The sequence below is a fragment of the Nyctereutes procyonoides genome, unplaced genomic scaffold, assembly GCF_905146905.1.
Source record: "Nyctereutes procyonoides isolate TBG_1078 unplaced genomic scaffold, NYPRO_anot_genome, whole genome shotgun sequence".
In the NCBI taxonomy this organism is placed as follows: domain Eukaryota; kingdom Metazoa; phylum Chordata; class Mammalia; order Carnivora; family Canidae; genus Nyctereutes; species Nyctereutes procyonoides.
Window position 1 is genome coordinate 10,479,319 of NW_026575146.1, and position 16,443 is coordinate 10,495,761.

Here is a 16,443-nt window from a genome sequence, read left to right on the forward strand (position 1 = left end):
AAAACAACCAACACCTATGACCTCAAAGCCTCTGTGGGTCAAGAGTCTGGGCCTAGCTGGGTTCTCCTGCTAAGGGCCTCCCATAGGCTCAGGGGGTAAGGTGGGGCTGCAGCCACCTCAAGGCTCAACTGGAGAAGGAAACTCCTCCAAGCTCACTCATGCAGTTGCTGGTAGGATTCAGTTTCTCACAGCAATGAGGCCAAGGGCCTCAGTTCATGATGGCTGTTGACCAAGGCCACCCTCTGTTATTTACCACATGGGCTTCTCTGCAGGGCAGCTCCTGACACGGCAGCTGGCTTCATCAGAGTGAAAAATAAGAGTGAACAGAAAAGAGAAGGAAGAGCTGATTCCTGGTTAAAATCCTATATAGGTGGCCCTTCAGGCCTGACCCCAGCAGGCCGCATGGGGAAAGCTGCCCTCTCCACACCGGATTTGGTGACAACCATTACACTGCAGTCTCTGAGGGGAGTGGCAGTGAAGGTCTCTGGGTCCCCTCGCCCATCATGCTTTTTTGCATATTTACATTCTCAGCCCCAGGTGTCTGATGTGGGGAACAAAAGCCAAAGAAAAATTAAATTTCCTTACTACCTACAGCCCATTGACCAGTCCTTGAAACAGGCAGAGTGACCTTCTCTGGGAGCTCAGCTGCCTGCAGGTTAATACTTGACTAAGGGCAACAGGCAATCTTAGCCCGACCCCCAGGATCCTGTGAGTCTACTTTAACATATGAAAATTCCTTTGGAAACTTCCTTTATCTCTATCCCTAAGATACATGTTGGCAATCATCTCCCAAACATATGACCCAACGATATACATCTGAAGGGTCTCATGACTAAGGTTTTATTAGATGGTAATAAATGTAGACCATATCATAAACTACAAAACTAGTCTAGAGTCTGCAATTTCAATCAAAAGAATAACTGCTCACCTAACCACAAGCATGAGAAGCCTCCAAGCAAAACCAGAGATTTCTTGTTATATAGTCTCCTGAAGCATCTATCTCCAAGAGATCAAAACTCCTCAACACCTGGATTCTCTCCTCTTGACACACAATGAATCTACACCCTCCAAAGAATGACCAGGCAGGGCTTCATTGGTGGCTACAGCCTCACCAACCCCCCAAGATATGAAAGCATGCTGCTCCTTCTATCCTCCTTTGTAACCATTTAGAAGGGCTATTTCCTGGCCTGCAACCACCGGGAGCAAGGAGAAAAGGGTCATTCTGGGTAAAGAAATAAATAATTCAATTGACCTTAGATGTTCCTCGTTTGACAATATGTGGATAACAGCTGTCATTCTAGATGGGAACCAGTAGCACTTGATTTGCATTAACTGGCAAAAGATTCAGGGCAACATTTTCAAAAGCCAAGCGGAAATCCTCTGTATTTCATGTTGTATGTCTCTGCTTCTTCAGAAGTTTTCAAATTTGCAGATTAAACATAGCCTACGTCCCAACACACCCCATGCCCCACAAACCAAATGTCAATTAAAAATTGTGTTAAAAATAATAATGCTGTTGGAGAAGCAGAGAGAGCGGGTGCATATAATTTACTATTCAGTGAAAGTGATTGCCTTTGGGGAAGACAAAATAGACTGAAAAACTTCAGTCTCTGGTTGCAGACTTCCTCTCCTTTTCTTTATATTCATTTCATAAAAAGATAAAAATTAAATTGAATCTGGGGAGGAGTGAAAGGATTTTTTAAAAGATCCTGTAATTTTGACCAGAAATAAAATGCAAGTTCTCTCTGTGGCTTCTTGTTTGTGTGAACTTCTGTTTCTGGAAAATGCTGTCTTGTCTCCTCCCTGCATGGAGTCGTCCCTCTGGGTCTCCGTTGTGGGCAGCAGCCGAGAAGCACCAGATGAAAAGGACTTAGTGTCATCAGTAGCAGGGACTTGCCTTTCATCAGGCTCTCAGATGCCATCATGGAAGGCATCCCCAAAGGGCATGTCATTCACATTTATGGGGCCGGGATTGGAGCCACTCAAATTCCGTGAGCACAAATCACCTGATTTATAGAAGCAGAATAATCCTCAAAGTGGCTGGACTTCCAGTTCAGGATGAACTCATCACAGATTCTCTTTGCCCTTCACCCTCCCTCCCCAGATTCCAGTAAAATGATAGGAAAAGCATAAAAAGTATATAGACCCACAATAACAAAAGTAAAATTGGAGGAAGAGCATTAGAGCTTAAAAGATTTCAATAGATTTCTGGAAGACGGAGTGACAGGGGAGGGGTATGAAATGCAGGGGGGGGGGGGTGCAGGAAACCAGAGCACCCCATCGGTAAGACTCCACAGAGTGCTAGAGAAACTGGCCATCTGTGCGGTGGAATCCCCAAGAGGATCAGGACTCAACAATCCAAGACAGGTTTGAAAATATAAATAAGTGATGGGGCTAAAGAAAAGGAAGATTGATTGAAAGTCTATAAGAACCTGCCTCCCACCCACACACACTCTTTTCAAGTCTCCATCAGCTTCTTCTTTACACAGCAAGCATGGACCAGCCATTCTGTCCACCACAGGCATTATTATGGAGGATTCTTCTCTAAAAATAGTGAAATTAAAAAAAAATAAAAAATAAAAAAATAAAAATAGTGAAATTATGCAAAGAATACAGACAAGGTACATGGATATAGGCACTCCAGAGTGAGAACTCCACATTCCAGTCCTAGAGCATCACTTAGCATGTGCTGGAGCATAACACCATCTCCCTGTTGGGTAACCGTGAAATGTTGTAGAAGAGTGGGGGAGGTGGTCTTCTAATGGGTCTCCCTACAGAGATTCACGAATATATTGTATCCATAAAAGTAAACAGGGTGCTAAGAAAAATAAATAACCTGAGAACAAGAAAGAACTTTTGGATATTATAAATATGATTGCCAAGTAAGGATTATAATGGAAGGGTTGGGGGATAATTCAAGTAAGTCCTTCAAGAAATATTATTCAATGATCTCATCTCATCGAAGCAATAACATAAAATATTTCCCATAATAGAAGTCCATGAGTATTCAGATTAAAAGTTCTGACTGAATGTTCAGAATGAAGAATTTCAAGGTATTGTAAAAGTCCCACACTCCCAAGACAAGGAGAAAATACTAAAATCTCCTCACTAGAGAAAACAAGTCAATTCCATAGACACAAGGAACAGACCCCTTCTAAGTAGCATTGAGAGTTAGAAGGCAAGTGAGCAAAGTTCTGAAGGACCTTAATTTCGCCCTAGAATTCTGTATTCACTCATTCGGCACAAATTTTGGAGCACCATTCTGGAAATATGGGAGGGAATGAGCAATAAGGAGCACTTTGCCTTGCTCCAATCAGGATGGGGTGCTCTCTAAGCAAGATAAGTGTCACATAATGTGATCATTAATAATAAGTGCTAGGGAGGGCAAAAAAAAGCAAGATAGCAATTATATAGAGTCAAGGGAAGAAATTGGCTAAAATTGGGTGAAGTAGAGGAGAGGACTAAGAGAAGATGACCTCTGAGTAATGGTCTGAAGGAAATGAGTGAGCTGGATGATATCTGAGGAAAGATCATGACCAAGTGCAAATGTCCTGGGGCCTCCAGACCCTCACAGTTCACTAGAGGAAGAGCAAGGAGGTAGACCTGGCTGGAACTGAGGAGAAGGTGTCAGAAAGATAAAAGAAGCCAGATCATCCATAGTTATGGTTAGGTCACATGAGGTCATAGCACTTGGGTTTTTGACTCTAACCAACTAAACCAGGAGTCAGCAAACTTTTTCTGAAAAGAGCCAGAGAGTAAATATTTAAATAGTAAATAGTCACAATCCAACTATTCAACTCTGCTGTTTTAGCATGAAAGCATCAATAGACAATATGTAAATGAATGAACATGGCTATGTTCTGAAGAAATTTTATTTACGGTCATTGTTAGAATTCGAATTGTATATAATGTTCTTGTGTCCCAGAATATTCTTCTTCCTTTGATTTTTTTCTTCAGTCATTTAAAAATGTAAAAAGACTATCCTATAACTCATGAGCTGCACAAAAAAACAGGCAGCAAGCCAGATTTGGCCCCTAGGTAGTAGCTGGCTGATCCTGAACTAAATTGATCAATTGAGAATGCCTATTTTCAGGCACAGAAGAGCTGACTCAGAAAGACCACCTCTTACACACTCTTTCTTAGGAAGTTACTCGATGATATCCCTAGCAAAAAAAAAAAAAAAAAAAAAAGGAATAAGCCAAAATACAGAGGAAGTGGAATCCAGGAAAGAGCCCAGGAATGTGGACAAGAGGTGATACTCAACAGAAGAGCATCGGATAGAGCATGAGGGGAAAAGTTTCCTAAAACAACGTTTCCAGGAGCAGGAATGCAGTCACAGAGTGTGGTACTGTCCTTGAAAATACGGAGTAACTGGAGGAGGCAGTAAAAGCAAAGAGAAAAAAACTGAAAAGCAATTAGAAAATACCAAATCAAAAAAAAAAAAAAAAAGAAAAGAAAATACCAAATCATAAAAATAAAAAAGTTAAACAGTGAAGTGTAATTACTCTAGGTTCTTTGGCTGTAAGGAAAACAATAATTACAGTAGTCACAACATTAAAACACTCATAACTGATTTTCAATTTTGAGGATCAAGATATGGAAAAAGCACATAAAATAAGAAGACTATAAAAAAGCCCTTATAATATAAATATGCTGGACTATGTAATATGGTAGCTGCTAACTACTGAGATTTTTGTTCATGAAAATGAACTACAGTTTAACAATTCAGTTCCACAGTCACACTGGCCACCTTCCAACTGCTCAATCCCACTTGTGTCCAATGACTCCCATCTGGGACCGCACAGATAATAGAACATTTCCACTGATACAGAAAGTTCCATTGGACAGCACAGGGGAATCTGGGAAGTAGACAGAGGAGTTTGAGGCACTGTGTGAGCAGTCAGGAGATGCTGAATGGGCAAGAAACAAAAGTCACCCAACTAACTGACAGAAGCATTAAAAATGGAGGTTTGATTGTAATGGGAGGAGAACAGAGACGAGGCAGTTCTCAAATGAGCTAAACTGTCAACTCTTGTTTCCTGAGGTCAATAGCTAGTTTCTGAAATTGATAAAGAGCATGGAGACAGTATATAGAAATCCAGAGGAGGGGTGCCTGGGAGGCTCAGTTGGTTAAGTGTCTGCTTCCTGCTCAGGTCATGATCTTGGGGTCCTGGGATCCAACCATACGTGGAGTTCCCTGCTCAGCAGGGAATCTGCTTCTTTCTCTCCTTTGGCACCTCCCCTCTGCTTATGTGCTCTCTCTCGCTCTCTCTCAAATAAATAAACAAAATCAAAGAAAGAAAGAAAGAAAAAGAAAGAGAGAAAGAGAGAAAGAAAGGAAGAAAGAAAGAAAGGAAGAAAGAAAGAAACACCCAAAGAGTGCAAGCAGGAGAGCTAAGGGGGAGCCTGCAGAGTGGAAAAGGTTATAGCAGGGGAACTGGGCCCCCCCACCTGCTCTTCCAGCTGTCCATCCTTCAAGGTTCAGCCCACAAATCACACTTATCATATTTTATTATGTTTGTAAGCACATATGACATGTACCTTCTCGAGTCCCTGTCCTTAGAAAGGCCCCCATGCTTGGTTTAATGTTATGATGTCAACCTTTAAAAATTCCTAGTAATCTGTGAACACATTTCATTTCGAACTGGGTTCTGCAAAGTATGCGGCCATCTATTTATACATTTGGCTCCTAACTGGACTGTCAGCTCTTTGAAAGCAGGGATGGATCCTTTCTGAGATTTGTATCCCCATGAACCAATATAAAGGCCATTTGCTTAACTGATCCTTATATATTTCACCTCTGAGGGCCATCATTTTATACTCTAAAATCCAAAAACAAAATCCATCTTTCAGGAAAGCTATGGAGTCACTCTAACACTATCCATAAAACATCTCTGACTCATTCTCTGATGCCTGAAGTGCCAAAATGATCATTTTATTCCCTTTGGGGGCGGGGCATTTCCTCCTCTTGCACTATCAAATGTCTCTGGCTCTGGGAGAGGCAGTGTCTAAGTTTTGTTAGTGAACTTTAACTAATATGAATTTGTCACATCCCTATCGACAGAATTAACCCTACCCCAAAAGAAGGCAAATCATTTTAAGCTCATACTTTGAGCTCATACTTTGAACTCATAACAAGGAGCTGTGTTCCTGATTGTGGACTATGTTGCTAAAACATATTTGAGTTACACAAATAACTCAAACAGCTTTCTAAGCCTCAGCCATCACAAATCTGGGAAGTGAACATTTCAGTGTTATATGTGAAAACATATCAACACTTTTTTTGAAAGACATATTATCTCCAACATAATGCCATCTCTAATGCCATCTCTAATTTCTGCCTGAAATTTTTTTTTCACTGTTTCCACCAATTAGATACCAAAACCTTTACCTGATTATTTATTATTCAGTATATTTATAGAATGTGTTTCTTGTGTGATGATGTGCTAGACAATGTGCTAGAACCTGAGGGCCGTGGCTGGGAAAGGGGGAGGGGTCAGGGACCCAAGAAGACAAGGAGGATAGGAGGCAGCGTGGGACAGTTGTTGCCAAACAGAAGAAGTAGGAGTGGTCAGAAATAAAAGAAAAGAATCTGGGGGATCCCTGGGTGGTGCAGCGGTTTAGCGCCTGCCTTTGGCCCAGGGCGCGATCCTGGAGACCCTGGATCGAATCCCACATCGGGCTCTGGGTGCATGGAGCCTGCTTCTCCCTCTGCCTATGTCTCTGCCTCTCTCTCTCTCTCTCTCTCTCTCTGTGTGACTACCATAAATAAATAAAAATTTAAAAAAAAAAAAAAAGAATCTGGTTGGATCTCCTTGAGCCAACTTCCCGGAGAGGACAGTGCAAGTGCTGATCCTCAGAGCACAGGTGACAATATTGAAAATGAGATGACAATCCACATAGTGGGTGAAGGTTCAGGAGACCAGCAGGGTGATGACCAGCCCGGCGGTACCCACTGAGCTACAGACTCATAAGGAGCATTTTGGAAGTTTGTAGGGGCTTTCCTTTGTCACAGTGACTGAGAGTTGTTCCTGGCGTTGAGTCAACTGGGGCTGAGTTTTGTGATGGGGGAAGTTTGACGTTCCCTGAAACAAAAGGCAACCCTCATAACAAAGAATCATCCTGTGTCCCACAAAACTTCAGATGTCCTCTTAAATGTGAATAGTGTGTTTTAGCTACCTGAGTCCAGGCGCAAAGCATATTTTTTAGGCTTTAGTACCATTGACCTATCTAGGAATGCTACTAATGTTACTTCCAAATTTATCTTGTAAATTCGTTTTATTTGGAAGTTTGCAAAGAACTGGTCTCCATTTCAGAAAAGTACAGGAAGCATTCACTGGCAGTCTTGCTTATGGAATCGGTCTGGAATCAATAGCTGTTAAATTCACAATGATTTAGCGTATATATGAATATGGTTAGTGAAGCATGACTTCAAAAGCAAATTTTTTAAATAAAGTATCAAAATATTTAGTTAAATACTGTTTTATTTAGCTTAAATCAAAACTTAAACTTTATTAATTGAAGCAAGGATCTGTTTGATTTGTTTTCCTAGTGTGGTTGTGTCTGAACATTTGTATATTAAAATATATATTACTTGGGGTGCCTGGGTGGCCTAGTCAGTTAAGCCTCTGATCCTTTGTTTCAGCTCAGGCCATGATCTCAGGGTCCTGAGATTGAGCCCCATGTTGGGCTCTGCTCTGAGACTCTTTCTCCCTCGCCCTCTGCCCCTCCCCCACTCTGATGCACACTCTCTAAAAATAAATAAATAAATCTTTAAAAAACATACTATTTTATTATAAGCTACCTTTATATTTCATTTAAGACATCAAGAGTTAATAGAGAGTTTACTGTATGCCAGGCCTATTCTAAGAGCTGTATATATAACTCCTTGAAGCAAGTATTATTACCCCCATTTCAGAGATCAAGACACTGAGGCATAGAGAAATCAAATCATTTGCCTGCGGGTTCATGCTCGTGCACTTAGCCAAATTATCATATGGCATAATATTTACTTTTTCTAAGTTTATGGTATAAGTAGGTTATATTATTTATGAATCTCATTTCAAGATAGCAAACAGGGCATTTTAATACATAGTCTCTCAAGAAAAGGGGAGCATAGAGTCTGATAAGGTTGAGAACCATGGTACAGCTAAAAATTTATGTGAAGGAGCAAGTAATGAGAAATAAAATTTGGAGGACGGCTAAGGATTATTAGCCCAGCTCAGCTCACCAGGCAAGCCAAGGAATGTGGACTGAGGTATTTAGAGGGATCCCTGCCTCCTTGCACTAAGAAACATTCTGAATATAATGTACTTTCCTAATATTCTATCCTTTTTCTATGCAGAAAATGTCCTTGTTAAGAGGTGAAGGATTCTCAAAGGTAAGGATTATATATTTTGTAACTCTAAACCCCAAGGTACAATGTCTGGTACATTATGGTCCAGTAATATTGGTCGAATTAATTATACTTTCCAGTATTAAAGACTAGAATGCAAAAACTTAGGGTTTTTTCCCTCTCTTTCTCTCTCAATATACTTCACCCCATAGGTGCTTGCTTAATTAGCAAAATTAACAGTTCTAATCTGACACCTTTGGGGTCTCCCTCTTACCAAGCAAAGATCCCCATTATTAGTCTCACATAATGGGCTCTTTTATCAGCTTAAGATATCCTGTGCCTAGGAATTCCAACATTTCAAACAGCCATTCCCTCTATTCCAGTAAATGAGATTGTGCTTAGGACATTTGAGCCTGAATTTTTGTTTTCAAGATTTTCTCCAGGGATCCCTGGGTGGCGCAGCGGTTTGGCGCCTGCATTTGGCCTAGGGCACGGTCCTGGAGACCCGGGATCGAATCCCACGTCGGGCTCCCGGTGCATGGAGCCTGCTACTCCCTCTGCCTGTGTCTCTGCCTCTCTCTCTCTCTGTGACTATCATAAGTAAATAAAAAATTAAAAAAAAAAATTTTAAAAAAAATAAAAAAATAAAAAATAAAAAAAAAAGATTTTCTCCATTTATTCATGAGAGACACAAAGAGAAACAGAGACGCAGGCAGAGGAAGAAGCAGGCTCCACGCAGGAAGCCCGATGTGGGACTGGATCCTGGAACCCCAGGATCATGCTCCAAGTCAAAGGCAGACGCTCAACCGCTAAGCTACCCAGGTGTCCCCTGAATTTTTTTCTTAATAGCGGCCTGCTGACAAATCTCGTGGAGTCTGCCATACTGTTGGTTAAGAGCCTTGTTTTACCATCTCTGAATCAAGCCTTAATCAATAATAATAGGAAGACCACCCTCAGGATATGATGCAACATCTCACCCATGTTTCCATTACCTGGTCTAAGAATAGGGTGGAGCCAAGGTTCTTTAGGGGAGGCCAGGACTAGCTTAGACATATGAGCCCCAGCCAGAGTAACTTTGTAGTGAAGCAGACCTTTGATAAATGCAGGTCTCATCTCTCACCTGCAAGGGCTTCTCCCAAAGGACGCCTTCCAACCACATGTAGCAGAATTCTGCTAAACTCTCTTTCCGCATCTCCACATTTTCCAATGTGGCTGTATCCCTTGACCTGGCCCAGAGGCTCAGCTTCACCAGATCTTCTCGACTATGCATGCCATAAATCAACAGACACCCCAACACCCATAAAGATGAATCATGGCAGAGGCAAAATGAGAGATTTTCACAAAGTGGACGATGAAAGAAATGGAAACAAGGGTAATGGGGTGGGTGCTTGAAATACTTTAAAATATATATCTGCAATAAAGTTTCCAGGAATGTTATCTGTTGAATTTTCAAGCTATTACTAACAACTAGGTCAGCATAAATCAGAAGCATTGTAGAATAAAGTAAGGAGTTCTAAAAATAAGGAGTTATTGAGAGTTCCTTCAACCTCTACAGGTCCAGAAATCCGCTGTATTGTAAGTTGAAATACTTCTGTGATTATAATTCCCTCCACACTATAAATCCCTAGAAGCTATGTTCAATACCTTGTCCACTGATATATCTCACAGTGCTTAGCACATAGTAGGTACTCTGTAAGTATTTGCTGAAAACTTGAGGGAAAGACAGAAGAAGTGAAGAAATGTTGTAAGTGGGTATATTCATTTTCCATTGCTCTTGTAACAAATCATCATAAACTTGGCGACTTAAAGCACCATAGATCTCTTACCTTATAGTTCAGGAAGGCAAAAGTCCAAAATGGGTTGGCACAGCCATATTCCTTCTAGAGGATCCAAGAGAGAACCATTTCCTTACTTTTTCCAATCTCTAGATGCTACTGAATTCTTTGGCCCATCGCCCCACATCACTCCAACCTGTGCTTCTGTTGTCATGGCCCCTTCTCTTAATCTGACCTTCCTATCTCCCTCTTCTAAGGACCCTTATGATTGCACTGGGCTGATCCAGATATCCAAAATAATCTCCCAATCTTAAAGTCTTTAACTTAATCACAACCTATGACATGTAAAATAACAGATTCACAGGTTCTGGGGATTAGAACATGGACATCTTTGAAGGACCATTATTCAGCCTACCAACAATCCACTTCTTTTTTAAAGATTTTACTTTTCTTGGGATGCCTGGGTGACTCAGCAGTTGAGCATTAGCTCAGGGCGTGATCCCACAGTCCCAGGATCAAGTCCCACATCTGGCTCCCTGCATGGAGCCTGCTTCTCCCTCTGCCTCTATCTCTGCCTCTCTTTCTCTCTGTGTGTCCCTCATGAATAATAAATAAATTAAATAAAGTTTTATTTTTCTTAAGCAACCTCTATCCCCACCATGGGGCTGGAACTCACAACCCCAAGATCAAGAGTTGCACACTCCACTGACTAAGTCATCCAGGCATCCCTTCCTTCACCTAATTCTAAAAGTTTTTAATGCAGAGCCTTTATATTCTATAAGCAGCTAATCCTATCCAAAGTGTGAAATATTAATATCTTCCAAATGCCTAGCTCAGTTATTTATACCAACTGAGCCAAAGCAGGGGAGACATTAGGGTTTTTTTTCCAGATTCCTGTCTACCTTCATGAGTAAATCACCAAACTTTGTCACTGTAGCCTTCTGATAAATCCCAAATCCATGTCCTTCTTCCAAACCCGCCTGCCACCTCACTGCACCGTCAGACCTCGCCCTTCGCAGAATTGCAATACCTCTCCAGCCAGACTCCTCACTGCCAAGTGAATTTCCCTAAAGCCATCCTTACTGATTCTAAGTTTTCAAACATGCAAATCTGCCACTGCCCAGGAACTGCCCATACACCTCAAAAAATATTTGCTGAAATACTTAACAGAACTGGTGATCATAGATATTGAATTGAAAAAAAAAAAGTTCAGAAAAGAGGTCCTATAATCTATAGTCTGCTGCTTCCTTATTTGTGAGGGATTATTTTGACTGGATTTCACCTGTTTCTACTACATGATTCAATTTTGTAAGGAAGCCCATTACTCGGGTCAGTGAGTTCGTGTGTAATTCACATGAGCAGACACCACATATTTATCACATTAGCTTTTGAGCAGACACCACATATTTATCACATTAGCTTTCTTTCTTTTTTCTTTGGTTTTTTAAATGTAATTAGCCAACATATAGTACATCATTAGTTTCATATGTAGTGTTCAGTAATTCATCAGTTGCGTATAACACCCAGTGCTCATCACATCATATTAGTTTTCTAAGATTGAGATCAATCACAGGAGTTTTTGATGGACTCTTCAACCTGGACTAACTGATCACTGCCACCAAGTGGCAAATGTTGTCATTGGAACGAGCAAGCACATGGACACAGCAGCCTCCTTCGTTTACTCTTTCCATTGCAAGCAATAGATGCATAAGGAAGGTCCTGAAATAGACCTCAGACCATGGCCCAGTGAGGCGCTGCTGAGAACAGAAATTGGCAAGATTTTTGCATCATAACAGGGAAAAAGAGGTAAAAATACTAGTGAGCTTCACCATAGAAATTATTTTTAACTCATACTTTCTACATTCAGCTTTGCAAAACACAGTGATACCTGGTTTTCTTGACTTTAAAGGGACTCGACAATCCAGAAGGTATTTTCAAGGTAACCCAAGCTATGTCTTTAAGAATTAATATTTAGGGATCTCTGGGTGGCGCAGTGGTTTGGCACCTGCCTTTGGCCCAGGGCGCGATCCTGGAGACCCGGGATCGAATCCCACGTCGGGCTCCCGGTGCATGGAGCCTGCTTCTCCCTCTGCCTGTGTCTCTGCCTCTCTCTCTCTCTCTCTCTCTCTCTCTCTCTCTCTCTGTGTGTGTGTGTGTGTGTGACTATCATAAATAAATAAAAATTAAAAAAAAAAGAATTAAAATTTATTTTTACTGCTCGACCATCTATCATGGGCATGTATAGACGCCTCCCTGCAGTAGAAGTTAGAACAAAATGATGTGCCTGTTTCTCTCCCACAGCAGTGACAGGCCAGTAGCTGCTGAGAGGGCTGGTTCCTGCTGTGTCACCTTGTATATTCTCCGCTGTCCAGGGTCAGGCCTGTTCTTGCCAGCACAGAAACTCTACCTTGTCCCTGCTTTGGGGTTTCCTGGCCACAGGGATGCTGACTTATCCTAACCAAACAACACACAAAAACGAAAACCTGAAAGCAGAGGTAGGTATTCATTTGAGATAAGAAATACAACACGTGCTATATTGACATTGACCTCACTGCTCTTTTCTGAACCTGTATCAAGGGTTAGGGGCAGGGGCAGGAGGATGGAGGCGGGGAGACATAGATTACCCTTAACAGAGAGAAGCAGAGAGCTGGATTCAGAGGGCAGTTCTGCTCCTGTTCTAGTTCATGTAGCTTCACAGTAAGCCCCCTTTGTCTGAGATAAGTTGCATGAGTATCTGTTTCTTGAGAACAAAGGGATGAGTTAAAAATACTATTAAACATGAGAGTCCTTAAAGATGGTGCTTTGTTGTTTTATGTATGCTTTTAATTTTGGAGCATTTGAGAATTTTTTGTTATTGTTTACATTTTTGCTATTCATTTCTAATTTTATTACAAAATAGTAAGAATGTAAACTGTGCAATTTATTGTTTGTAAAATAGATTTATAATTCTTATTGTCCAAGTATGTGATTAATTATTGTATATCTTTAATGAACACTTAAAAAAGGTCAATTCTCTGTATTATAAAGAATTTACGTCTATTAATTTAACTTTCAAGATATGTCACCACTCTTAACTCTTTGTCTATTTCATCTACTTGAACTATCAAAGACTGGGGGAAATATGTGAATTTTTATGGCACTTAGATATTTGTCAATTTCCTTTTATCTTTCCAGCAGAAGTTATTTATGTTTTATGGGCTTATACAGGTTTTTGACTATTACATCTTCCTTATAGATTGTACCTTTTATCTAGTGTGATACTCCAGAGAAATACAAATCAAAACTACAATGAAGTATCACCTCATACCTGTCCGAATGGCTAGTATCAAAAAGACAAGAAATAACAAGTGTTAGTAAGGATGTGGAGAAAAAAACCCTTGTGTATTGTTGGTGGGAATGAAGCTTGGTGCAACCACCATGGAAAACAGTGTGGAAGTTCCTCAAAAATTAAAAATATAAATACCATACAAACCAGTAATTCTGTTACCAAGTATTTATCCAAAGAAAGCAAAAACACCAATTTGAAAAGATATATGCACCCTTATGTTAATTGCAGCAATAGCCAACATATGGAAGCAACCCAGGTGTTCATCAATAGATAAAAGGATAAAGAAGATGTGGGTAAATATATATAATAGAGTATTACTTGCCATAAATAAGAATGAGATCTTGCCATTTGAGACAACATGGACTAGCCTAAAGGGCATCATGCTAAGCAAAATAAGTCAAAGAAAGACAAATATCATGTGATTTCACTTATATGTAGAACCTAAATAACAAAACGAACAAAACAGGTGCTTGCCAGAGGGGGGAGGAAAGAAAATGGGCAAAATAAGTGAATGGGGATTAAGAGGAACAAACTTGCAGTTATAAAATAACTAAGTCACAAAGATGAAGAATACTGCATAAGGAATATGGTCAATAATATTGTAATAATGGTGTATGGTGACTACGTTTTTGCCTGGAAATTTATCTTATCAGAAATTTAGTAGACTAATCTTTGCCCATCTTTTTTATGCTTACACTTCCAACTAATTTCATTTTTGATGTTTTCTTATGGTTGTTTGTAGCATATAGCATTTGGTACTTTATAAAAACATACTTTCGGATTTTGTATCTGCTTGTGTCCATCAAAGCTTCTGTACGTGGCTCTTTTGTCAGCTTGTTTTATGTTTTCTGCTGGTCTGTGCTCCCCTGGTGCTCCAGGTTCCATGGCTAGAACCTGTGACTAGCCCTAAGTCCAGTGGAGAATCTCATCTGTCCTGAGCTCATCCAATCAGCGAGATACCAGCATTTGTATAGGAGCTCTCAGGGGAAGATTCTCTTTCATGCTGAAGTTAAACTTATCAAGATATAAGGTTAGAGCTGCAAAGTCTGCCTTGCTGGACTCAGAACAAACCAACACAATAGAAAAAAAAACTGAGAGGTAGAAAGAAACAAGACTCCCAAGGCTTTGATCAAACCCCAGAATTCAGCTACACTTGAAGATAAGTCTACATGTAGGCCAGGCACAGTCTACCAACTACCTGCAATGATGGAAATGTTTTATGATTTGCACTGTCCAATATGGTAGCCATGAGCTACATTGTGACTCCTGAAAAGGGAGAGAGCAACAAAAGTGGTGCCTAGCTGGCTCAGTGGTAGAGCATGAGACTTTTTATCTCAGGGTAGTGAGTTCAAGCCTCATGTTGGTCATGGAGACTACTTAAAAAAAGAGAAAAGAAATGGGGCTAGAGCAACTAAGGAATTGATAAAGATAGTGCATTATTATAAGAAAAACACAAAGATAAGTATCTTGATTAACTTCACAGACTTTGTGGCAGAGCCAATACTGTAGCCAGATCTCCTGGAATCTACTCCAATACTGTGAATATATGAGCTGAGATTTGTAGTAACTAGTTAAGGCGGTAATGAGGAACTAATAAGGTCTGTATCTGATGTACAGATTTCTGACCATTTCTTTTCTGTTTTGTGTTGCTTATGTCCACTGGCATCAAATATAAACAAGTCTTTAGAGCTAAGTTATCTCTAAATATACCAAGTATAAAGAAATTGTTCTTATTATGTTTCTTTCCATCAATGAAACTGATGTGCCAGATGTGAGGATCATCTTGCTGAAACATTTGTCACCTCACTGACGGCTAGTATTCATTCAGTCGATCGGGCTGGCCAGGCAGGGACCCCCTTCTCCCCTCACCAGGCCATGTGTCTCCTGCCCAAAGCTGGACCCCTTGTCCAAGAAAACAAACTTTGCTGATAGAGGAGGACCTTCTTTGGTCAAGGGTATATGAGTAGCTGCGCTCTCCTGTTAGAACCTTGAAACAAGCTCTCAAGGTCCATTTGTAGAAGGTGGGGTAGTCAAGCTTCCCAGACACATCCAAATAAAGCACCGTGTGTGGCATTCTGCTTTCTTTCTTTGTTTTTTAAGATTATTTATTTGACAGAGAGAGAGCACATGCGAGCAAGGGGAGGGGCAGAGGGAGAAGAGAGATACTCTAGTAGACTCCCTGCGGAGCACAGAGACCCATGCCCATGTGGGGCACAATTCCAGGATCCTGAGATCATGATCTGAGCCAAAATCAAGAGTCCAATCCTTAACTGACTAAGCCACCCAAGCCTAAGTTGCAAGGACGTTTAATTTTATCTACATGTCTTTTGCCTTTATTCTCTTCATCAAGATGGAAAATATGCCTCTTGAAAAAAGTAGTCATTGAACAGCCTGACTAAGCTTCTTGTCAGTATCTGATGTAAAGAGCCCTACTGCATACTTTGCATCCTACTCACTGTACTAAAGGGATCATGTCAGGATAGCAGCCTGGTTCCTTTTCCCTTTTGCATGAGCACTGCTCATTAACTTTTGCCTTTCTCTTGCTTGAGTCTATTTAGAGATTTTTAAAATATTTATAATAATATTGTGGCATATTTGGATTATAGTTCTTGCTAAAATGCCAGCTCTCAATTTTGATCACATGTAGCTACTAACTCAGGAAATTTCTGGAAATTTCAGGAAATTTCTGAAGCCCCAAATATTCACCTATGACCTCTCATAGATTATGCCATTATTACTGCCTCAAATATGTCCCAAATGGGTTGCCAAGAAGTCAGGAAATGCACATAGCAGCCAAAACTGAAATGAGCTAAAATGTAGCTAAGGGGTTTTTTGTTTTATTTTGTTTTGTTTTGTTTTGTTTTTTGGCCATGACATTTCTCATTTAAATTTTTGCAAACCCAAGTAAAAAGGAGAAGATTTTTACATGTTATGATAATCAGGGAAAAAAATGAGAATCAGAGCCAAATCACTCAGTTTTAGGGCCTGGGCTGCACCAGTCAGAG

The 16,443-nt window shown here is 40.5% G+C and overlaps 1 non-coding gene across 1 annotated transcript; it reads left to right on the forward strand.

The window, feature by feature from the left end:
- Window positions 1–14,733: 14,733 nt before the first annotated feature.
- On the forward strand, window positions 14,734–14,805 carry TRNAK-UUU (transfer RNA lysine (anticodon UUU)). The gene has a single exon. It is a non-coding gene; the product is annotated as a tRNA-Lys (tRNA).
- Window positions 14,806–16,443: the final 1,638 nt, after the last annotated feature.